The sequence below is a fragment of the Petaurus breviceps genome, unplaced genomic scaffold, assembly GCF_028583685.1.
Source record: "Petaurus breviceps papuanus isolate PSGF00001 unplaced genomic scaffold, PetGlider_PUasm1.0 138, whole genome shotgun sequence".
Lineage (NCBI taxonomy): Eukaryota > Metazoa > Chordata > Mammalia > Diprotodontia > Petauridae > Petaurus > Petaurus breviceps.
Window position 1 is genome coordinate 15,755,397 of NW_027185694.1, and position 25,523 is coordinate 15,780,919.

Genomic DNA, 25,523 nt, shown 5'->3' on the forward strand with positions numbered 1-25,523 from the left:
ACTTGGAAAAATACCCAATGATGGGCATCTTACATGATAAGTACACAAGAACTTAACAGAGAAGGGGATAGTGGCATGTGGTAAAAAGGTCAAAGAACCAATTATAGGGTTTTCACATAATTGCAAAATTTCAGAGTTGGAAAGGACCTCAGAAGTTATCTAGTCTATTGCATACATGAACCAAAATCCATTGTACAACACCTTGAGCAAGAATAGCTTTTGTTTATTCGGAAAGTAGGGAGAGTGAGGGAGCAGTAGTGCTAATGGAAGGGGGGAAGTTGCCTTATAATCTCTAGGTATGTCCTGTGGAAGAGATCAGGTGTAACATTTATTTTAGGACTGAAGGAGGGTAATAGGCATTTATTGGCTACATTAAATTTTTTTAGTAGGTCGGCAGGAGATACTGCTAATTAAGGTTTTTCAGGATGGAAGTTAAGTGGTAATCTCTAAGGATTGATTAGCAGCTCACCTGGACCCACATGATTTGTCAGGGTTCATAGGCTGGACGATAGAGGTAAGCAATAGATGCAAGGAATGGAAGAGGGGATGGAGTTCTGTCAAAAGAGAAATCAGGCAGAGGAAGAGCAATAAAGTCTTGAGCCAACACAGTGAAGAGCCAGATGGAGGCCTCAGTCTCCTTGGCTATGAGCATGTGGAATATGGCACAGGTTTTGTTCCAGGTGTGCTACTGGGGGAGGAGGGAAAGAGTCATGGAAGAAATAGAACCAGATCTGAGCCCAGAGGGAATGTCAGGATTCTGACAGAGTAGTGAGCTTGTCATCTCCTTATTCAGAACACTACAATCCTCTGGGCAATCTGGAATCATATTAGCTTTTTTTAGCTTTCGCAAAATTCTGTTTGTTGACTCAAATCCACTAAAATCACCTAGATTTTTTGTTTCCAGAAGACTCGCCTAGTCATTCATTGTCCAAATGGTACTTGTGAGGTTGATCTTTTGAACTGAAATATAGAACTTTATATTTGTCCCTATTAAAATAATTTCATACTATACCATTCAAATAGCACAAAATTTGCCTTCACTCGATGTGTGGCAGTGGGAGAAACCTAGAGCAGGGTATGAGTTCACCCCAGCCTGGCTGTGCCATAGCTTCCCATTTTAACAAATTATTCTTGATAATTTGGCAATAAATGTATTTCCACAGGGCATAAGGACTTGCAGATGAAAAGTCCCAATTGCTTCTCACCAGCTACTCTCTGACTAACCTTTAAACACCTCTGTTTATCTATTTGGTAAGATAGGAATAATAACCAAACCAGCCAGGCCCACCCATCTCTGAATGAAGGACTATCTCTTACTATGCAAAAGATTTGTAGTAGAGAGGGGAAAACCCTTTGTGAGTAAATAATAAGGCCAGTGCTCCAAGTTGCTGGATGTTTAGGCAGATTCTGCTACCCCCATCCCCACGTGTGAGTGTCCCTCAGGGGTCTCTCCTGGGCTCTCCATGCTTTTTCTCTCAGTCAACTCATCAGCTTCTACTGATTCAATTATCATTTCCTTGTAGATGATTCTCTAATCTACTTATAACACCTGATAATAGGTCTGATCTCCAGCCTTACATCTCTGCCTGTCTGACCTCCACTCAGCTGCCAAGGTGATCTTCCTCAAGGTCTGACCTTGCCACATCCCATTCAGTAAACTCCAATGGCTCCCCATTGCCTCCAGGATCACATATAAAATCCTCTGGCTTTTAAAGTCCTTTATAACCTGACTGCTTCCCATTCAAGTTTACTTACATTTGACACCCCACACACAGATGAAGTGGCACTGGCCTCTCACTCCATGTCCTGACTATGCATTTTCAATGACTGTCCCTCCACACCTGAGATCCTTTCCTCATCTCTGTTTCTTGCCTGGATTCCTTCAAATCCTAAAATCCCACCTTCGCCAAGAAGACTTTCCTGATCCCCCTTAATGCTAGTACCTTCCCTCTGAGATTATATACTTATATGATATATATGTATATATTCAGAGTTGTTCCTATGTTGTTTTCCCATACCCCCTACATAATAGATGTTTAATAAATGCTTCTTCACTTAACTTGAAAAGTAATTATGAATAGAACATTGGCCCTGGAGTCAGGAGGACCCGAGTTCTAATCCAACCTCACTTACAAGCTGTGTGACCCAGGGCAAGTCACTTAACCCTGAATGCCTCCAAAAAATGAAAAAAGAAAAGTAATTTTATGTTCTTAAAGTATCATAAGCCACTCATGCTGGGGGTAATGCAAGTTAGGGGATAATGACAAAGTAATCTTTTTTATTGGCTTGCCAAGGTAGAGGGGAAGGGTGGTACGGTTCAAAGTTCTATAAGCCAACTAAGCAGAAGCAAGCAGCAGTGAGCCTTTTTGTTGGTTGTCCCAGTTTAAGTTTCCTCCGAGGTTTCCTTGCCCTGGGCCCGGAGAGAAATAGAGACTGAAGATGAAACAGGAAAAATTTCTGAACAATTGAGTTGGAATCCTTGGCCATCTCTTCGCAGCCCTGACCCACCGGTATCTAATGTGCTTGTTTCTGGTGACACCTTCTGGTGAAAGTGAACTCAAGCCACAAAACTCTATTTAAGGGCAGAAGCCCCTGAGAATTTGCCCGACGCTTCTTCCCTTGGTATGTAACGTGAGAGGAGGCCACTTTCAGTATGTGACTGAGAAGAAGCTCCGGGAGATTTGTAAACTATATTAACATCATTATGTGTTATATGATGTGATGTATCAGCTCATAGTTATACGTTACATGATGTGATGTATCAGCTCATAGTTATATGTTATATGATGTGACATATTAGCTCATAGTTATGTGTTACATGATGTGAAGTATCAGCTCATGCAGTGGGGCTGCAGAGCTCGGTTCTTCTCCCTTCACTTCTCCCTGGTCTGTCTGGAATACGAAGTCCTTCCAAGGGCTTTGGGACATTTTTTTTCCAGATATATTTGATGATCAGGACTATAATGGAGTTTTTCTCTTATCTCCCTTTCCCTCATTTGAAGTGTTACTAATATATATATTCTTTTTAAAGGGTTTTATAGTTGTTTCTATTGAGGACAGGGAGTCCAGTGAATAGAGCATTTGGCCTGGAGTAGAGAAGAGCTGAGGTCAAATGTGACCTCAGACACTACTACGTGACCCTGGACAAGTCACTTAACCCCCTTAGCCTTAGCTCCTCATCAGTAAAATGAGCCAGAGACTGAAATGGCAAAGCGCTCCAGTATCTTTGTCAAGAAAACCCCAAATGGGGTCACACAGAGCTGGACGTGACTGACATGACGCAACAACAAAATAATTTCTATCAGAAAATGGAATTAAAGTGGGTAGTTATTAGGTTATAAACTCTTCACATGGCATAGTGGGAAAAGAGTACTGCTCCTGGAGTTAGCGGGTCTGGGTTTCACCCAGTCTTGACTCTGACACTTACTGTGATCTTGGGTAAATCAACCCGGCCCTCAGTTTCTTCATCTATAAAATGGAGATAATAAGTACTTTGTGTACTTTACTGTACTTTCTATGTTTCTGGAATTATTTTTATTTGGGAGGCAGCCTGGTATAGTGAGAAAAGCACTTGGAGTCAGAGAACCTGGATCCAAAGGACCAGGTCTCCTACTTAGTACTTGTGTCAAACTTAGGCAAATCACTTAAATCTCTGGGCTTCATTTTCTTCATCTATGAAACAAAAGGGTTGGACTAAGATTTTTGAGGATTTTTTCAGCTTTAAATCTCTAATTTTGTCTTTTCACTAAAGAACACAATGCCTTGCAGCCTTACATTTAATAGGTATCTTACGTATGGTAAGTATCTATTGCTTTATCTCATGAACTATTTTCTTTTGTAGTTGTTTTAGAAAATGATAAACCAACTTTACTTCCTCTTTGTTGATTTCAGAAAAGAGGTTGAAAAGGATTCACAGATTACCAAAGTAGGAAGGTAATTTATTTAGTCCAATTACTCATTTAACAGATAAGAAAACAGAGGCCTGCCAGGGTGAAGTGACTTGCAAAATATTAGATAACTAGTTTTGAAATCAGAATTCAATCCTGGTCTCAGCTTCTAGTCTGATGGTCTTTCAGTTATACCACACTGTCTCTAATAGCTTTTAGTTGGATCCTTATTTTGATTTGGAATAATAACTAACATAGACACGAGTAACTGATTGCCAAATCCAGTGGCCTTTTTTCAGTCCTTATCCTTCTTGCCCTCTCTAGCATCTCATACTACTCCTAGAGACTACTCTCCTTTAAAAAAAAAAATTTTCTTTAAAAAAATTTGTAGGGGAGGCTAGGTGGCACAGTGGATAGAGCACCGGCCCTGGAGTCAGGAGGACCTGAGTTCAAATCCGGCCTCAGACAGTTTACACACACACACACACACACACACACACACACACACACAAAATTAGCCATGTGACCTTGGGCAAGTCACTTAACCCCAATTGCCCTCCAAAAAGCAAAAAAAAAAATTGTGGCATTGTGTTCCCTAGGTTCTTTTCCTTCCTGGCCATTTCTTCTTTGCTGAATCATCTTCCAAATCCCACCCCCCAACTATGGGTACATCCTATGGCTCTTTCAAGGGCCTTCTTTTTCTCTATATGTGCCCATTTTCACAAGTAATCTCATTAGCTTCCATTTATTCAATTATTATCTCCATGAAGAAAATTCCCAGAATCATATATATCTCTCCTGAGATATATCTCCTGTATCAATACCTGCTAATTGTACATTGGATGTATTTACAGGCACCTCAAACTCAAACTGTCCAAAACAGAATTATTTTTCCCTCAAGTCTTTTCCCCACTCCAGTCCAGCATATACACTGCCACCAAAGTAATTTTCCTTAGAGATCTGTCCATACTCTCGTGTTCAATCAACTCCATTACCTTCTTGTTACCTCTAGGATAAAATATAAACTCAAATGTTTAGTTTTAAAGCCTGACCTAATCTCAACTAACCTATCTTTCCAGCCTCAGTGAACATTACTACCTCCCACACTTTGTGATCCAGCTAAACTGGCATTCTCTCTGTTCCTCACGTATCTCCATCTCCTGTCTCCATGATTTTGCACTAGCCATCCCCCATGCCAATAATGCCTTCCTCTTTGCCTGGTAGGGTCCCTCTCTTCATTTAGAATGAATCTTAAGCACTGTCTTCTGCATGTTTTCTGATCTCTTCCCTGCAACTAATAATGCCCTTCCTCCAAAACTATGAATTCTGTTTCAAAAACATTTCTTAAATCTGTCTCTTCTTTTCTGTTTCCTCTAACATCACCCTGGTTTAGGTTTGTATTAAATTTAACCTGGGCCATTGTAGTATTCTCCTAACTGGCCTCCTATCTCAGTCCTTTCCAATCTATCCTACTGCCAGATTAATCTTCATAAATTGCTAACTGGATCATATTACTCCACAAAACTCAGACACCTTAAATGGCTCCCCACTACCTACCAAACAAAATCCAAATTCATTAACCTTGTTTGTAAGGCTTTCTACAGCTTGGCTTTATTTTGCTTAGTCTTATCTCATTGCCCTTCCAGTCCAATCTCACTTCCCTATGTTCAATCATACAGATTCTCTGAACAAAAATGGCCCTGGTCCATGTTGCCAACATCTTACCAATATTTCAAGGTCCTGTTAAAATAATATTCCCTCCCTAAATCTTTTACTAACACATATCTAGACAAAAGCAATATCTTCCTCCAATGAACTCTCAGAGCACTGGATGAACCTCCTATATTCTAATTTATATTTATTATTGATCATAGAATAATCCCAAAGCGGTAACCTCCCAATAAACTCTTGTCTGTTTTTGGACAGTTCTAATTATTAGAAAGTTTTCCTTTACACCAACCCTAAATCTACCTCACTACAACTTGTACCCATTTGCTCAAATTCTTCTTTGTAAACCCCAGTTCATTCTGGGCTTTAGCATACCTGACATTCTTAGCATACCTGACATGCTATGCTACTCCAGCAGTCAGATTCTCTTAACAGTATTATATCTTACTTCTATGCCAAACTTGTCATCTCCTTCCACAATATATGATCCATTTCCTCCTTCTGACTGGGTGGTCTATAAAGGCCTCCTACTACATCACTTCTATTTTTTTTTCATTCATCCTCAACTAAATGCTTTCTCCTTATAATTTGTGGATCTCCACATAAAAACACATCTTCTGATATATAATAAAAATGCTACCTAACCATATATCATACTACTCCATTACCTTTTATTTAATCTCTTTTGATTGTCAGGACACATGAACAACAGGATGATGGACTGGACATTTTCTCTTATCTCCATGACCTCTCAAGCCTCTCTAAAACAAACATTATGCATCAAAAACAAAGCAACTTCAGGTGTTTCCATGGTTTAGGACACCCAAAATCCAAAAGAAGCTTTTAAAAAAAAGAACCAAAACCCAGGAACTGACCCTGACTGACACTGAGCTCAATCAGTACCCCCCTGCCCCAACCTCCCATGCTGTAGGCAGTCAGGCTATACTAATAAACCCAAGGACAAGGCATAGACTTACGTCAAAACCCATCCCTGTACCCCATTTTCTCCCCCCTCTCTTTCCAGTACCATGGTGACCCTGACTCCAGGCTAAGCAAAAGTTTCCAAGGGCTACAACACAGAAGTACTAGTGCTGCAAAGCTCAGAACTACTATTACCCAGAAAACAGGCTCTAAACTGGTGGTACCAGGGAAAGCAGGCTCTAAACTGCTGATGCCCAGCCAAAGAACTAAAGAACAGAGGGAGTGGGAATAGGTCACCAGGACAGGATATGGAGTGTGTGGGGAGCTATGTGGCACTCCTCCAAGCCTGAGCACAAGAGCACAGCTTCTAGCTAGAGCCAGTTCTCATCACCCCAAAGTCACTTGGGACAGAGACTTAGGTTGGTGAAATGTTAATTGCCCAGTGTGGAAGGAGGCTGAGATACTTTAAGAGCCAGTCCCCAAAGAAACCACAGTCAGAGGGGAGAGAGTCAGAAAATGAGTGATAAGGAAAATAAGGGGCAGGGGGAGAGGCTGGGGACTAAAAATGTTAAAAATTTCAGAAAAAAGAAAACTCAAAGTCCTGAACATAAGCAGATAAATCAACAGGAAACAGTAACAGAAGAAAATATGGCCTCTTGGTCTAGTAAATTAGTTCAGTCATCTTTGGATAAATGCAAAATGAAGGAAAATTATCTAGAACTTAATGAGACAGAGGGCCCTGTAGAATTTGATAAGAACATGGAACCACAATATGCTGTTCCTGAGTGGTTTAAAGAGAAATGAGAATAATGAGAGCAGAATTTATGTCTTGCATAGCAAAAATAATGAACAGAATAGAAAAACTTGAATCTGCAGTTGCAAGTCTCACCAAAGAAATATAGGAGAAAACAATATATTGGGAATGCAAATACACAGAAGTGAAGGTCAAACTAGAATAAGAGAAGCAAAAAAACAATGACATCAAAAGAAAATATGCTCGCTATACAAGCAAAACACACAGATCTTGAAGACAGGTTGTGTAGAGACTACTGAAGAATCATAGGTCTCCCAGAAGAACACAATAGAACAACAACAACAAAAAAAAATTAACACCGTAATGAAGAAAATAATAGAAGAGAACTTCTATTATATAGAATTTCTGAACACAGGAAATGAAATCCCAATTTAAAAATTCATAGATTGCTTCTAGCAAAAAACCCAAGACTGCAAATTCCAAGATACATAGTAATTAAATTTAAAAATTCTATTCAGGGGTGGCTAGGTGGCACAGTGAATAGAGCACCGGCCCAGGAGTCAGGAGGACTTGAGTTCAAATCTGACCTCAGACACTTAACACACACAAAAAAAACTACCCTTGTGACCTTGGGCAAGTTACTTAATTAACCCCAACTGCCCTCCAAAAAGCAAAAAAAAAAAATTATATTCAGAAACAATAAGCTCTTCAAGCAATCAAGAAAAAAAATCTCCAAATGCAGAGGAAAGTACATTTTAATAATGCAAGACTATTCTATGCCCACTAGAAAAAGGAGGAGGGAATGGAATGATATGTTCTGGAGAGAAACAGAACTCAGGATGCAGCCTAGGTGACCTATCCTACAAATCTGAGCTTAACCATACAGGACAAAAGATGTACATTCCATAATAAAAGGAGTTTGAAACATTTTTAGAAAGACAACTAGAACTAAAGAAATAATTTGCTTCTCAAACACTCAAAATAACAGAATTATAGGAAGAGTAAATATATGCAGACAGCAACGGAGAGACAACAGAAAGACCAGTAAGATAAATATGCACAAGGAGATACATAAAGGCAGAAATCTGGCAGAGGAGCAAGTGAAGAGGCAGACAAGGGGCTTTATGGACAGAACCTGCCAACACCCTGACTACAGGTGAATACTTTTTTGTAGGAGGACTACATTATAACATGGCAGGTTACACGAAATGCCAGGATGAGAGTCAGGGGATAGCACTGAGTGAAAGGTGACATCTGTGATCTTAAAAAGAGAAGAGCCTGTAGGAGGGTAGTTGAAGAGAAGAGGAAAAGATGGGAAAGAAGGGGGTGAAAGAGGCCTTATATTGGAGGCAGAAGTGGGGTTCCACCGATGCATGTTTCTATGGGTAAATTGAAATGAGGACCTTACACTGAATGAGGCCTGAGGATTTGGTGCCTGAAAAATCTACTTGTCCTAGGAGGGGGTGAGTTGGCATGCCAGAGGGCAGTTGGCACCAGGAAGAGTGGGAGAGCATGAACATAGGGAGATTTCTAGGCAAAAAATGTCTAGGAGGGGAGAGAAGGTCGATAAGAGAGGGGGAGATCTACTAAGGAATAATCATCCTCTCTGACTCCTGCAATAATTAGTATTGTTCTGAGAGAGAGACAGGGGAAAAGGGGAAACCAAGGGCTAATCCCTACCAGGCATTGGCAGAAAAAGCCTAGAGGGCAGAACCTAGAATGAATAATTTGGAAGTTTTGATATGGAGAATCTAGGGGGGGGCGGAGGGGGGGAAGAGAAATCAGATGCTAATAAGTGTCATGAATCAGAGAATGAGAATCTAGAGTAAACAGAAAGAGAAGACAGACAATGAAGAGAGTGAGAGAAATACTTTTTGGAAAGGGGCACAAAAAGGAAATTGAAAAAGGTAATGAATAGGACTAGCTGAGGGGAGGAAAGGGGAATCTACATGACTGAGAAGAAAAAAGAAGTGAAGAAATATATAACCAGGAGAGGAACAAATATTTAAGGCGTTCCTTTTTAATAAAATATTCTTCTATTGCCGTATTCTAGTTATGAGTCATATTCCACCAGCACTTTATGATACCCAGGAGGTCAAATGTTCCTCTTTGTGCTAAGGTTTTCTTTATTTCTCACATTCTGCAAGCTTCTTATAAACATCAGAGGCCACAGGTGCTGCTAATGTCACTCCTCTGAAGATCTCCTCTGATGTATCATTGGACAGCCCCACTGCCATTCTCCTGCCTGTGTTGTACCCCCTATTGTCTAATGTCTGGTTTAGCAGATATATGGCCACACTTTTCTCCCTTCCCCTGCATTTTAAATTTAAAGCTCTCTAAACAGATCCACAAGTCTCCAGACATGTTCCCTGGCTTTCATAAAATATGCTTCATCCCTGGCCAATTTTTTTTCCTTTTTTTATCAAAATTTTAAAACAAAAATCCATCTTCTCTCCCTCCTGCTTTCTCCCTCTCCCCTCCCCCCAACACCCTAGAGAACTCAAGGGGGGGGGGGCAGAAACTTGTTACAAATATGTATAGTCAAACAAAAAAAGTTCTCACATTTGGATGATCCTCTCTTGAGCACTGATTCAGAAATACAAATTTCCTTTTCTAACACTTTTCTTAACCACCTGTTCATTTTGCATTGCCTCTCTTCTTTTAAAGCCTGTGACCAAGGATGGGATATTGAGCTTCATGCCTAAAACTTTTTAACTTGTAGAAATCTTATTTCCTGTTTAGCACAGGGCCTAGAACACAGTAATAAAGCACTTAATAAACACTTGTTGACTGAGTGTTAATGAAATTACTCATCTCCACTTGAATGGACAACAGCAGTCACAAGGTTGGACAGTCTCATGAGATTCTCCATTATGTCCAGGATCTATACTCCAGGAAGAGAGGACAACTGATAATTATTTTTCAAGTCAACATCTAGCTACCATCATGGCCCTCTAACAATCCTACTCATCCCTTCTTTGTGTCACAAATATCAGATGTCCCCTTTCCGGTCAGCACCTTGGGATCTTCACCATTATTCCATGAAACATGGAAATCCTCCAAGAAAACTCAAGGGCAAGTCATGCTTTTGGGTTAAAACATTGTCTCCAGAAGGTCCCTGTTCAAATGTATTCATGTTAATTGGAAGAGTGACATTAGCTCCATGTATGTTATTAATACTTTCACATTGATTAGTTTACCAAAATTAGCTATCAAAGACCAAAAGTTAGAAAAGAAAGGGTCAGAGAGAATGAGGAGCATTGACTGGGGCAGATAAGACTGGATAGAGCTTCATTATAGGGGCACCAGGCAGCTCAATATATCATAAGAGTACTAGGTGATGAAAGGGAGTGAAGAGGAGATGGTATACCCAAAATAATTTCATAATTTGGCATAAACTTAGTGAAATACAATGAGAGGTGATGGGGTCCATCCATTGGGTACACAGAACTGAACAAAAAAGTCCAGAATTACTTGGAATAGGACTGAGCTTAGGAAGAGTAGAAAAATCACATTCTTTTTTTGGCCACCTTACTATACTATTGACCCATATTGAGCTTGCAGTCCACTAAAATCTCAAGGCCTTCTCTCTGTGAACTGTCATCTTTTAAAGTCTCCTACATTTTGTGTTTATATTATTGATTTTTTTCAGCCTAAGTTTAAGAGCTTATATTTATCCCTAGATAATTTAATCTAATTAGATTCAGTGTGTTTAGATTTTTTTTTCCTTTGGATCCCAGCTAAAATTCAGCTTCATGTCATGTGGAAATTATATAAACCTGCTAACTATGCCTCAATCTCCTCAGCGAAGTCGATCATCTACTGTGAGGGAGGAAGGCTTGATGGGTAGATTGAAGAGAGATGAGAAGGTCTGGAACATTCACTGGGGATAAAGTAGACAGAATCTATAACTTTAAATAGCATTGCCAAGCAGCGATAAAATCCCAAGCTGAGGTTACGCCTCATAAATCTATAACTGGCTGATGATAGCAGAGTTTTGTGACTTCCTCCAGGATCTTCCAAAGCCTAGAAATAGAAGCATCAGATGATGGGTATTACCAAGATTGGGGGCAGCATAGTGGAAATAGAAGATCCGGACTAATCCTCTTGGTTATAAGGGTGGTAGCTTGAGAAGTTGCTTACAGGAATCAAAATGGGGCAGGGAAAGAGTGGAGTTTAAATAGCCTGTTCCAATGGGAACAAGTTAATTTGGAGTTAGAGGGCCTGGGTCCAGATCCCTGCTCTGTTACTTATTACCAATGTAAACTTAAGCCAGTCACTTCCCCTATCTAGGAAAGTTTCCTTACGGTAGGCCTTGCTAATTTCCCCTGCTGGCTCATAGTCCATTGTTCCATTGCTTCTCCATCCACCAATATACTTTTAATGCATCTTTATGTGTTGTTTATTTCTATGAGTCTTTGTTGTTCCTCTAACACTTGAAGATCTTTACCAGAGCCCACCATCCCTTCTAGCTTTTGCCCCATATCTCTTTTCCTTTTCTCATCCAAACTCTTAGAAAAAGCTCTGTCCTTATTGTCTTTACTTTCTTCTCATTCATTTCTCAACACTTTGCAGTCTGGCTTCTGACTTCATCACTCAGCTGAAACTGTTTTCTCCCCAGTGACAAATTTTCTTTTCTTAATTCTTACCCTTCTTGACCTCCCAGTAACATGTGACACTGTTAACCCTCACATCCTGGATACTCTCTCCTTTCTGAGATTTTGTGACACTGTTGTCTCTCGTTTCTCTGCCTAGCTATCCGACCCCTCCTCCTAAGTCTCCTTTGCTGTACCATCATCCATATTATACCCCCAACTATGGGTTTCCTCCAAGGCTTTTTCCTAGCCCCCCTTCTCTTCTCTCTCTTTTCTCATTCTCTCTGTTGGTAACCTCATCATGATGACTTAATCATCATCTCTATGCACATGACTCACAGATCTATATATCTAAACCTAGTCTTTTCCTGAATACCAACATTTCAAACTTTATGTTCCACAGCATCTCAGACTCACCGAGTCCAGAATGGAACTCCTCATCCCCTCCTCTGAACTTCTTTATTTCTGTGAAGGATACCACCATCCTTCCAAAAACCCAAATTTGGATCTTGAATGATTTCTCTCCCTGAGTCCCCCATTAAATCACGCTTTCCAACCTTGATGTCTTCCTTCACTCCTCATTCTCACCCAGTGCACATATCTTGTCAGATGTCAAGTCTGCCTCCATTATATCTCTCAAACCCACCTCAATTCTCTCCTCCAACCATCTCCTTATTTCAGGCCTTTCTTGCCTTTCATCTAGATTATTGTAATGCCCTTTTAATTTGCCTGCCTGCCTCAAGGCGCTCTCCACTCCAGCCTATCCTGCCATTACTAAAAAAGTGATTGTCCTTGAGCACAAATCTGACCGTGTTACTCTCAATATACTCTGTATATGAGCCTATTACCTCTAAGGTTGATAAACTCTTATATTTGGCATTTAAAGCCCTTCACAACCTGGCTCTTACCTACTTTTGATGATTTATGCAACTTTTCACACAATTTATGGTCCAGGCAAAGTAGCCTTCTTACTGCTGTTCATACATGACATTATATGTTCTTCCTCCATGTCTTGGCACTGGCTGTTCCCCAGTCCTAGAACATCCTCTTTCCTCACTTTCATCTCTTAGAACCCCTGGTCTCCTTCTAGACTCCTATGGATAAAATTGATGGTTCCAGAACAAACCAGAACCAATATCAAACTCAAATTAGAAATTTAGGAACAAATGCGACCAGCAAAGGTGTCCCACCTCCACGAGTGGCAACTCCCAGAAGGGACAAAAGGACAATGCTTATAGAGGTTTCAATTTAGAAGGTGAATTGGGCATGGGGTACCTCTTGATTGCACAAAGCCTATTACTGGGGGCTTGCAGGGTAGGAATAGGGAAATGGTGTCCCGTGACTGGACAACATCTGTTGCAGGGGCTAATAACAGAAAAGGCTCTTGTAACTCCATCCAAATAGATAGATAGGACTGCCTTTGCGGTAAGGAGAGTCACAGAAAGTGTTGGGGTTGCAACACAAACAGGGTCAGGAGCAAAATAGAGAAACTGCAGACAAAATGGAGTTGCTTAGCTTTCTTGGCTATCCACAGTCCACTCATGAGCCACCTTCTACATGAAAGCTCTCCTGATCCCCCAAGATGCTTTGCCTCCCACCCCACCAAAATCCTTTGTTTTTGTCTTATACATACCTCCACAGAATGCAAACTCTTTGAGGGCAGAGACTGGTTCACTTTTATCTTTGCATTCCCAGGGCAACATACACAGTAGGTGTTTAATGTTTGTTGATTAACAGTAGTGTGCCTATGTATATGTGCATGTATATTTATTTGTGTTAACCCCTTACAGGTACATTTTGATGGGGAACTCAGTGATAGAACTGAAGTCTTTGAAATCTAAAAGAATGCCTCTGAAATTGCAGAATTTCTAACAATTAAGGTAGTGGGGATGAGGGGCATTTCATAACCACCTAAAATCACTCCCAGAAGGCAGAATTTAGGAAATGTGATATGTGTGATGAGCCAGCAAAGACTAAGAAGGAACAGGCAGGTGACAAGAGAATGAGAAGACAGTATTGTCATGAAAACCCAGGAAGAGAAGACTACCCAAGAGGAAATAGTAACCAATAATGTCAAATGCAGCAGAGAGGTTAAGAAAGATGAGAACTCACAAAAAATCATCCAATTTGGAAAGTAAGAGGTCGTTGGTAACTTGGGAATACCTGAGTCTAGTGAAGACGTCAGAAGCCAGATCACAGAGGATTGAGAAATAAGTCAGAGAAATATAAATGTAGGCAACGAGATTATGTAGCTTTTCTTAGGAAACTGGCTAAGGAAAGGAGGAGAGATAGATGACAATAGTCTGAGGGAAGAGAGGGTCTAGTGAAGATTTTCTTTTTTAAGGGTGGGGGGATTTCAGCATATTTGAAGGAAGCATGGAAGGAACTGATAAACGGATACTGAAGATTAAAGAGAGGATTGTAAAGGAAACAAGCTGCTGGAGAAGACTGCATGGGATGGAATTAAGGACCCACTTCCAGCTCTACATGAGCACTCTACCTCCTTTTCAGATGCCATAGTGCTGGACTTGGGGTCAGGACCTGGGTTCAGATCCTACCTTTGACACTTACTAGTTATGTGGCCCTAGACAAATCACTGAACCTCTCTAGGCCTCAGCATCCTCATTTTAAAAGGAGGAAATTAATAGCACCTATTTGACAGGGTTACTGTGCGGCTTAAATAAGATGATGCGTATAAAGCGTTTTGTAAATCTTGAAATGTTATATTAATGCTTGTATTAGTATTGCAACACAGATGATATCTTTTGTACCACCTCTTGTGCACAGGTCAGCATTGGTGATATGCTTCAGCCACTTATGTCTCCATTAACTTTTGAGTCACACGATTTTAATTCTTCAGAGCCTGTAGAAGTCCATGTTTTGTAGCCATAAACACACCATAAACAAATAAGAAAAATCTGCCACTTTAAAATTGATGAAGGCTTTAATATGAAATATTAATCATTTAAGTATACTTCTGGGTTCATTGATATCAACTTGCTTTGATTTATTGCTATCATTCCACTGAAGTTTCACATAATGATTTTTATAAGTGACCTTGAATAAAATGAAGCAGAAACAAGGTGATGAGAAGGCGTGTTCCAAGACACAAGGAGATCCCAAGACATGGAACTTGGTTGGATAAATAAGGCAAACCCAGCCTCAAAGTGAGAATATGGACACTCCTCACAAACTGCCAGACTTCAAGGGGTGAATGACAGCCATCTGCTCTAAGAGACCAAGAGGCACAGGAAGCTTGATGGACACCCCCAAGAACTGGGTGTGTGCAGGGCAGAGAGAGGTCAGCATGAGAGTGAACCTCATGTTCCCAGGGGCCCGACTTCTGCATGGGGCTAAGCTCTGCTTCAGTCTTCCTCAAAGCCATTCAAGTAACAGGCTAAAAGAGGCAATAGACTCTATTATTGAACTTGTGAGGAGCCTGAGTTCAGGGATATTTTAACCTGGTTCTGTCTTTCAGGCTTAATGACCTTGTAGAAGAAACATGTGACAGCATCCAGAAAAAAATGGAATAAAATAAGTAAAAGTAGAATCTACGTAGTTTGAAGCAAAACAAAGTATTCAGTGAGGGCATGCATTGTTTAAGGGCACCACTCTGCTCTAGTCTCATCATGGGACAGAGGTAGCCCTGGGTGTTTGAAAGCTATACCAGGAAAGCCCAAAATCTGTCAAGACCCACAATGCTAGAAAGACTTCAAGTACAGATTCAAAGGCAAATTTCTGTGTCTGTTGTCCAAGGCCCAGCTTTGCTGAGTTCAGGGCCTGTTCACCAGGTGATGAATTTTTTTGGCCACAGCAACTCATAACTGCAGTCAAATGCCCATCTGCACGGAGAGGGGGGTAGGGCTGGAATGGAGTACATACCCATGCTGACGAAAAAGCAGTTTTCCAAATGATCGAAGTGATTCTGTGGGAAGAGTGCTATAACTGGAGTGAAAAGAGACTCCAAATGGCAGCTTGACTAATTCATCTATATGTTTCTTCATCTATGAAATAAAGGGTTTAGACAAGATGACTATATATACCGTGTTTCCCCGATAATAAGACACTGTCTTATTATTTTTTTTGGACAGAAAAACACCAGAGGGCTTATTTTCAGGGGAGGGCTCATTTTAATGAACATTGACATCAATTTTAATAAACAGGTAAATGTGAACAAAAAAATGTACCTTTATTCAATAAGCAAATCACTGGGGAAGAACAGGATGACACGCTCACTGCTGCAGCTCTGATTGGATGCAGCTCGGAGCGCGGCGTGCGTTTCACCCGGGGTGGGGGGAACGGTGCATACAGAGGGTACCGTAATGTAGCGTGTAGCACAGGGGATCACCTTCACTACGGTAGCAATCTCAACAGGGCTTATTTTCGGGGGAGGGCTTATTTTAGAGGAATCTTACACAGTAAGGGGAGGGCTTATTTTCAGGATAGGTCTTATTATCGGGGAAACACGGTACTATATATACAAGATGGCTATATATGACTATATATACTATAAAACTATGTATGTGTTTTTACATATATATTTGTATGTAATTGAAAGATTGAGTAAGACAGTGGATTGAGGGCTAAGCTTGGAATTAAGAGGACGTTTCTCTAACACATGCTATCTCTGTGACTACAGGCAAATCACACAACCACTCAGTACCTCCAGGCAATTTACTAAGACTATAAATTACAAATGAATTGCTAATATGCATCAGTGGAGGAATTTCCATAATGGAAGTTCCCTATACCAATGAAATCATGGGACCAGACTTAAATCTGTGTGTGTATATTTGTGTGCAGTTGAGAGATGTACTTTGAACATTTCATTTTTGAACAAACATCTGATACTGTGTTCTACTGTGATCACTTCTCTTTTTAGCTAGACTGACCTGCTAACTCGATCTGTCTTAAAACATGGCAATGATATTGCCTCTCAAGATTCCCGTATCCTTGCCACTCCCAAAATCTGCCTCCATTTTTTTTAACCGATAATTCAAACATAATTCACTATTCAAACAGACATCTGATATATTCTCCAGCTCAGAGATGTCTCTTTGCAAATGAAGAATCTTCCCTTGCATGACCTATGTTGGGAAAGAAAACCTTTGTGTCTCTCAGGACAGCCAAAGATCAGTTTAGTACCATATTAATCACAATTTTGTGGGCAAATCACTCAATTTTTCTTAGTCTCAGTTTCCTCATTTACAAAATGAGAATAACAACTAACTCTAGTATCTACCTTACTGGGTAGCTGTGAGGATCCATTTAGATAATGTGTGTAAGGCACTTTGTAAACCTTAAAAGACCTCTAGTGATTATCCTAAACAAGAGTCTCTGAAGTTAAAAATCCATCCTTACAGGGAAGGTTAGCCTGGGTCCATTTCCTCACTTCTGCCCGTTTACCTCTTATTTTCTTCCTTTTCATCACTGACCAGCCTTCACCACCATTTTCCCAGGGACGTATCATCAGAAAGTTGTCCTGTTTGCCTTTTCTTAGGTTTTTATGGATAACCTCCCTCTGCCCCAAGGTCTTTGTGATGTGACTGTTTGAGCTCCCATAGGGCTTTGTAATGTACTTCATGGTATACATTTTCCTCACAGCCACCCTGTGAGCTATTGAGTCTGAGTACTATTATTCTTGCAAGTATGCAGGACAAATATTATTATTCCATTCACACATTCGGTACTAGAATTCTTGACGGCCTCACAGGTGGTCTGGGTCCAATTCCAGACACACATATGTGACATTTGAAAAGCAGCTAGGTGCTTGGAGGCACGAAGATTCAAGTTCAACTCTTTCTTGTCTTAGAGACATACAAACTGTGACCTTGGGCAAGTCACTTTCAGTCTCAGTCTCTTCATGTGTTGAATGAGGGAATGGACTCGGTGTCCTCTGAGGGCCTTTCCAAGTCTAAACACATGATTCAGAGTTCATGTTTCACAGATGACAAAACAGGCTCAGAGGGGCATGAAATGACTTGTCCAAGCTACTAAGTTTTAGAATGAGGACCTAAACAAAAGTCTTCATAGTACTAATTGAATTCTCTTTTCATTGTACCATACTGCTTATACTGCTACCCGTTTAGGCTGATCTTGATTTTGTATCAGGAAATAAATAACTCACTACTGCATAATTATGTTGGAAATACTAAACACCACATTTATTTGTATGTGACTCATAGCATCAAAAAGGGGAAGGTCAGGGTGAATCACACTCAGAAACTACAAAGTGTTCTTTACTTCAAACACCCACCCCTTCAAGAATCATATTTTCCCAATTATGCCAAATCACAGAACGTCACAATCTCCGAAGAATCAGAATTACAAGTAATCTTTGAAAAGATGTATGGGAATGCTTAATAGACAGCGTAGGGCACCAGTGTTTCCTACAAAATAGCTTGTTGGAGTGGGAACAAGATTCTGAGTCAGAAGATTCAGATTCGAATCCTCTGTAACCTGCAGGCCAACCTTTCTGGACCTGTTTCTTTATCTTTATAATGAGGTGGTTGAAATGGATGATTTCTAAAGGCCCTTCCTTCTGATGCTAAATTCCATGATGCAATGATCCTAACTGGGGCAAGAGCATATATTAACAGAAAAAGGAGATAGGTCAGTCATTTATCAAGAATGAAATCCAATAGAAGTAATAAATTAAAGGGACAATGAAGAAATTACCTTTTAGATATATGGTTAGGATAAGAGTTCATGACCAAAAAAGGGATAGAGAGGATCACAAATGAGAAAGTGCATAATTTTGATTATATAAAATTAAGAGTTGTTGGGTTTTTTTTTTTTTCCAGAAAGGCTAGGTAGCAAAGTGAATAGAGCACCGGCCCTGGAGTCAGGAGGACCTGAGTTCAAATCTGGCCTCAAACATTTAACACTTACTAGCCATGTGACCTTGGGCAAGTCACTTAACCCCAATTGCCCTGCCTTCCCAAGGCTTACTACATTAAGGGATCTAATGTCCTCTAGAGGAGCACATCTCCAAATTTATAATGAAAGTCAATAGGAAAGTAGCATTTAATAAATATAATTTCATTTTATAAGACTATACCTAGTTCATAAAGTAAGGCAAATCCAATAGTTCATTACTAGCCAAAATTATATTATCCAATATAAATACAATGCAATATATATATGACATATATGCTAAGAGTCACTTACTTTGATGGAACCATGGTTTTTTGGTGTGGATGCTCTCATTCAGAAAGAAAGAATGAAGCTTGCAAAAAAAGAAGAAAAAAGTTGTTTTTTCAAAAGTACAACTAGTGCAATTAAAATTTTAAGGAAAACAGGTAACTGGGGGAAAAGATTTGCAACAAGTTTCACTAATAAGGAACTGATTCAAATCTATAATCTATATAACAATAAGAACCATTCCTCAATTGGTAAATGGTCAAAGGATACAAGGTCAGGAAAAAATCTGAGGTAGTCAATAATCATATTTAAAAATGTTCCAAATACTAATAATTAGCAAAATGCAAATGAAAGTAAAACTCTGAGGTTCTACCTCATATGCATCAGATTGGCAAAGTTAAAAAAAAAAAAAAGGAAAATGACAAATGGTGGAATCATGGATTGGTCCAGCCATTCTGGTAGGCAATTTGGAACTATGCCCACAAAGTTATTCAACTATGCATATCTTTTACCCAATGATACCACTACTAGGTCTATAACCCAAAAAGACCATAGAAAACAGAAAAGTCCCCATTTCTACAAAAATATTAACAAAAGTTATTTTGTAGTAGCAAATAAATGGAAAATATTGGGGAATGGTTGAACAAATTATGGTATATGAATATAAGGGAATGCCGTTGAAGTGTAAGACATGATAAAGGGAATAATTTCAGAGAAAGATGTAAAAACATGTATGTACTGGTGCAGACTGATGTGAGAGGTACTAGGAGAACAAATTATGTAACAACATTGTAAAAACAAACAACTCTGAAAGAATGAAGATCTCTGATCAGTGCAATGACAACCATGATTACAGAGGACCAGGAATGAAGCAAATTAGCCACCTTGTGAAAGAGAGGTGATGGATTCAGTGTGTAGAATCAGAAATATTTTTTTTGTACATGGCTTATGAGAGAACTTGTGTGTTTGACTATTTATATTCATTGCAAGGGTTTTGGTTTTCTTTCTTCCCCACCCCCGCCCAGTGATTGGGAAGGGGAGGTGGGAGGGGGAAGGGAAAAGTAGGAGACAGAGAAAATTTATTTTTGTTAATGGAAAAAATAAAATTTAATTTAAAAAAATGAAATCCAATAAACTGACGCCATGAGTGCTACAATGATCCTCCTTAAGTATAATAGGAACCAGACGAAGGCATTCTGGTTATTGAGCTGACCCTCTATAGAGGATTTATTACACAAAATGAGAATTATGGAGCTATGGAAGGGTTGCAAGCTTCATTCTTTCTTTCTGAATGAGAGCATCCACACCAAAAAAACCACAGTTCCATCAAAGTAAGTAACTCATAGCATACCTGGCATATATATTGCATTATATTTATATTGGATAATATAATTCTGGCTAGTAATGAACTATGGCTTTGCCTCACCTTATGAACTAGGTATATTCTTATAAAATGAAATTATATTTATTAAATGCCACTTTCCTATTGACTTTCATTATGAATTTGGAGAAGTGCTCCTCTAGAGGACATTAGGTCCCTTAATGTAGTAAGGCTTGTGCATTGGTATATTTAAAAGAAAAAGTAAATTTCCGATAAAATATGACAAATGCTCCTGTTGCAAATTATGGGTGGAAAGGAAGCTTATTTTTATGTTTGGTTCAACAGCTTAAAGATCCAAAAGAAGCATATTGACAACTTATTGACTTAGAAATCGTTAGATTCTATTGATCTGCCCTCTAGTATTTTCCTGTAGAGGAACATACAACTCTCTGTTTCCTCAGATCACATGGGAAGGAGCAGTTATTCCTCTTTATACATTTTACAAATAGAAACCAAGACAGAGAGCCACCAAGTAACAAAAGAACATTTGTCATGCCAGGAAATGGAATCGAGTCTCAGTGTACCTTAGGGTATAATATCAAAGACCAAATTTTGGTGAATTAAGCAAAATAATTTTTATTTTTTTTCCAAGTTAAAGATTTATTGGCTAAAATAAAAGGAGGATTCGCACGATCAGCTTAAATTCTGCACCAAATGTAAACTCTGTGAAGTATGACCCTCTCGCCCCAACTCTAAGCCCATTTCCCCAGAAGTGGTATTTGTGACAATGTCCAGACCTTTTCACCTTAGTTCAATGAATCTTTTTTTTTTTTCTTATAAATCTAGATTCCGTGCATTGTAATTGTACCAACTCATTACAGAGTGTTTGCTGGGGGATTCTCTGGAGAAGTTTCAGCCACTCCGTCCTACTTGCCATGAAATCATTCTGGGTTCATGGCCTCCCCCTCTTGTCCCTAGGAACTCCGATTTCCCTTTCTCCTGAATACTGTCCATGGAAGCACAGCATTCATTGTCAGAGGTAGAGGTCTCTCCAAGCACAGAGCCCTGCAGATGATAGCTATTGTAAGATACCCCATCTCCCATTAGAGACTATCTCCCCTCCCATGGAAATGTTCTTCACTGGCATCTCCTTCCAACACTACATCAAGACTTCCCCTTCTCTTTTCTCTGCTTTCAATCCCACCTTTTGCTGCCTCTCCCATTCTTTCATAACCTTTCTTCTTGCCAGACTACAAGAAGCATTTTCTCTTCATTCTTTACAATTGATTTGATTAGGGAACATCACACAGTCTTTTCTATCTTTTTCCTCCCCCGTCCTCTTTTATGTACCCTCCAATCCTTCAATTTAGTCCCAAAGAAACCACTGATCACTGCGGTGGGGGAAAGGGGGGGCCATGGAGGAGATATTGTGAGGTCCTGTACATGTCTCCATGTTGTTTCAAGCCTGTTACCCCCACCGTGATTTCTATTGAAGTTTTGCTTTCATCTTTATCTCCTAATGTACTTTTAGAAAGAAATCTCTTAAGGGGCCCTCTGTTTTTATTTTGTTATTATCTTCTAACATCACAGATATCTTTCTCTTTCTAGGTTTTTCCCACCCTTGGTGGGGGTGGGGAGGAAGGAAAAAAGATAATTAATTTCACCACTCCTGCTTTCCTTGATAGCTGTATTTATTTACCTTGTGTTTCTGCTTTCTGGAGGGTATTTACAAAGCAAAGAAGCTGCTCATATCTGATTTCCTTTTGTAGGAATGCTTCAAGTACTTCTCTTTTATTGAGCATTCATCTTTTTTCCCCATTTTTTCTTTGGCTTAGGATTACAGGGTATGTTACCACGTGTTATATCTTCAGCTCGTTTCTTCTTTGGAACTCCATATTCCATGCCCTCCTTCGGTTTTATATGGGTGCAGAATGGTCTTGTATTATTTGAAATTCCTTTCCTTTATATTTGAAGGTCTTTCCCCTTGCTGCTTGTAGAATTCAGTGTTCATAATCAGAATTGTTAAACTTAAACAGTATGTGTCTTGGAGTTTGCAACACAGCTTCTTATTGTCTGCTGATCAGTCAGTTTTTTTTCTGGATGCCATCTGTGTGTTCTTTCCATTAACAATTCATATTCAAAAGTTCTGATCAGTTTTTTTGTATTTTTTTTTGCATTATAGTGTTCAGGTAGGTGTTTTTTTTCTTATTTGTGTTTTTCTGGGAGACCTATGATTCTTAAGGTATCTAAACATCACATCTTTGAGATCAGTGTGTTTGGTTTATATAGCGATTATGTATTTTTTTAACATCATTGCTTCTTTAACTTCAAAATGGACCTTCACTTCTATCTATTTGTTTGCTTTTTGTTTTTGGAGGACAATTGGGGTTAAGTGACTTGCCCAAGGTCACATGGCTAGTTTTTGTGTTAAGTGTCTGAGGCCGGATCCAAACCCATGTCCTCCTGACTCCAGGGCCAGTGCTCTACTCACTTTGCCACCTAACCACCCCTACTTCTCTCTATTTGTATTCCCAATCAGTTGTTCTCTCCTTTGCTTCTGTAAAAAGACTTGCCACTATGACTTCATGTTTTTCTTTTCTGTCAATTATTTCTGCCATGCAAACCATAAATTCTGCTCTTACAACTCTTATTTCTCTCAAACCACTTGAGAACATCCTACTGTGGTTCCTTGCTCTTTGGGGAATCCATAGGGTTTTCTGCCTCACCAAGTTTTGTGTCAGTTTCCTTTGTCTTGCAATATTAATTCCAGAGATATCTGGACTCATTTAGCCATCCTGGAGGCCATCTGCTCTTCTGTTTTAATGTCTTCCCTATTGATTTGTCAACTTGTGTACAAGGTTCTTAACTGCTTCCTCCTGAGATCTTTGATCATTTCCATCTTTTAACCTTATATTCCCTATTGCTCACTTTGCTAGCAGATAACTTAAGGGCTGGACTTTAAAGCTGCCTTAGCCTCCTCCTTGATCAGGTAATTCACTTTTCATTGACCTCAGTCCCTGACTAGTGCAGCCACCTCACATTAGCGCTCTGCCCAAGTTCTTTCTGCTCTTTAGTTTTCTGGCCACAGTACATGCATTTCCTTAACATGGTGAGAGTGGGGTGAGTGGGGTGTTGGGCAGATATGTGCTCTGCTCATTGTTGCTGCAGCATGGTGGCATGAGGGCTGAGGCAGAATATGTTAGTAGAAACTTTAGCAACAACAAGGGAATTTCAGGTGAGATCTCAGAGCAGGTTATGCCACCTGCCAGAACATGGGGGTGGGGAGGTGGTGCTGAATCAGCATGTTAGAGATTAGGGATTAGTTTTCTCTAGTGTTAAGTCATCATATTGTTACCTTGTTTAAAAATGTCTTGGTGTCTTGAGCCCCAGAGACAGCTGTCATTACTTTATATCTTGTGCATAATTCTTATTTGAGGGAGTTTGGAGAATTCAGGAGGACCAAAGAAAATATCTAGGTTTTTTCCTTGTTGGTCATAGGATCCAGCTTCAGTCATTCTGTATATCTGTTGGAATCTCCATCCTAAATGAGTGATTTAGTATTTGTTTTCTCTACATTAGGTAAATAGAAAAAAAAATTGTTAAGTTCTTCCTATGTGCCAGGCACTGTACTAAATGCTGGAGATACAAAAATAGGCAAGCAAGATAGTTTCTGCCTTCAAGGAGCTTGCATTCTCAGTGGCGTGGCATAGAAATAGCTGGAAAGCAGAGCAGAGACCTGGCTCTGGACAAGATAAGGTAAAAGCCCACCTATCAGAGCCCAGAACAGAGTCCAAGGTGGTGAGGATGGTGGCCACGTTCATGAAGAGAAGCGGAAGACACTGTATTTCCAAGAGACTTTTTCAGCTGGAGAAGGCTTGCTGCTTAGAAAAGGTAAGACTGAAGTAGATAGCAAAAAAAGAACTATTTAAACTTGCGTTCAGAAGATCATTTGTTTCTTTTATAAAACTATTTTCATTTCATCTCGATGATATACCACCTTTTTCCATTAAGATCAGAATGCTAACAGGTACAGCTGTCTCTAGTTCTAAAATTTTCCTGGGACCTCCAGAAGAAATGAATAATTTGATTCCATACATTTACTATATTGAGCTAGGGTGAAGTGGGAGGAATGGGAGGGAACATTTTTTCCAAGAGATTTTTCAGCTTGCAAAGGTTTGTCTGTTAGGAGAGCTTTCCATATGTAAAACTGAATTAGAAAAGGAAAGTCAGCTTATTGGTAAATGGCTTCAGCATTTTCACAGAATCTCAGAGTTGGAAGGGACCTCAGATGCTAGCTAGTTCAACCCATACATGAACAAGACAAGAATTCCTTCAATAACACAACTTGACAAAGTCATCCAGTATTTCCAGACCTCAAGTGAAGCAATCCATTCCACTTTTGTTTGGCTCTAATTATCATAAAGTTTTTCCTAATCATCATTTGCCTCTTTGCAATTTTTACGTGTTGTTCCTAAGTTCTGCCCTCTGATGCCTTGTTAGGTCTAATGTGTCCTGATGACAGCCCTTCAGAGACTGTAAGTGAGCTGGCATGTTCACCCTACCCCACATCTTTCCTCCCCAGCCTAAATATCACCATTGCTTTGCAGTGATCTTCATGTGGTGTGACTTTGAAGCCCTTTGCCCTACTCCTCCTCCTCTAGGGGCTCACCAGCATATCAGTGTTCTTCCCAGAACACAATACACCAGACGTGCTCTCACCAGGGAACAGCACAGTAAGGTTGTGGATCTTCTTATTCCTGGCAGTTCTACCTGTCTTAAGGCTGCCAAAGATTGCATTAGCATTTTTAACTGTTGTATCACATTGTTGATTTATTTTGAGGCTGCCATCCACTAAAACACCCAGATCTCTTCCAGGCAAACTACTACCTAGCAATGTTTCTCCATCTTGTGCCTATGAACATTTGTTTTGTACACAAATTTAAGACTTTACACTTATCCCGATTAAGTTCCATTTTATACTAGTGTTCTAGCTTGTTAAGATCTTTTTGGATTATGACTCTCCTCCAGTGTTTTATCTGTCCTCTCAGTTTTTGTCTCATTTGAAAATCTGATAAGCAAGCTATCTAAATTATTAATCAAAAAAAAATGTTCAATAGCACAAAAGGCTGGGACTTCCTTTTCAAGTCATCATGAAACTATTCATTACTCCTTTTAGGGTCCAACCATTCAGGCAATACTGAATCCACTTGCTATACTATTGTCTTATCCTGAAT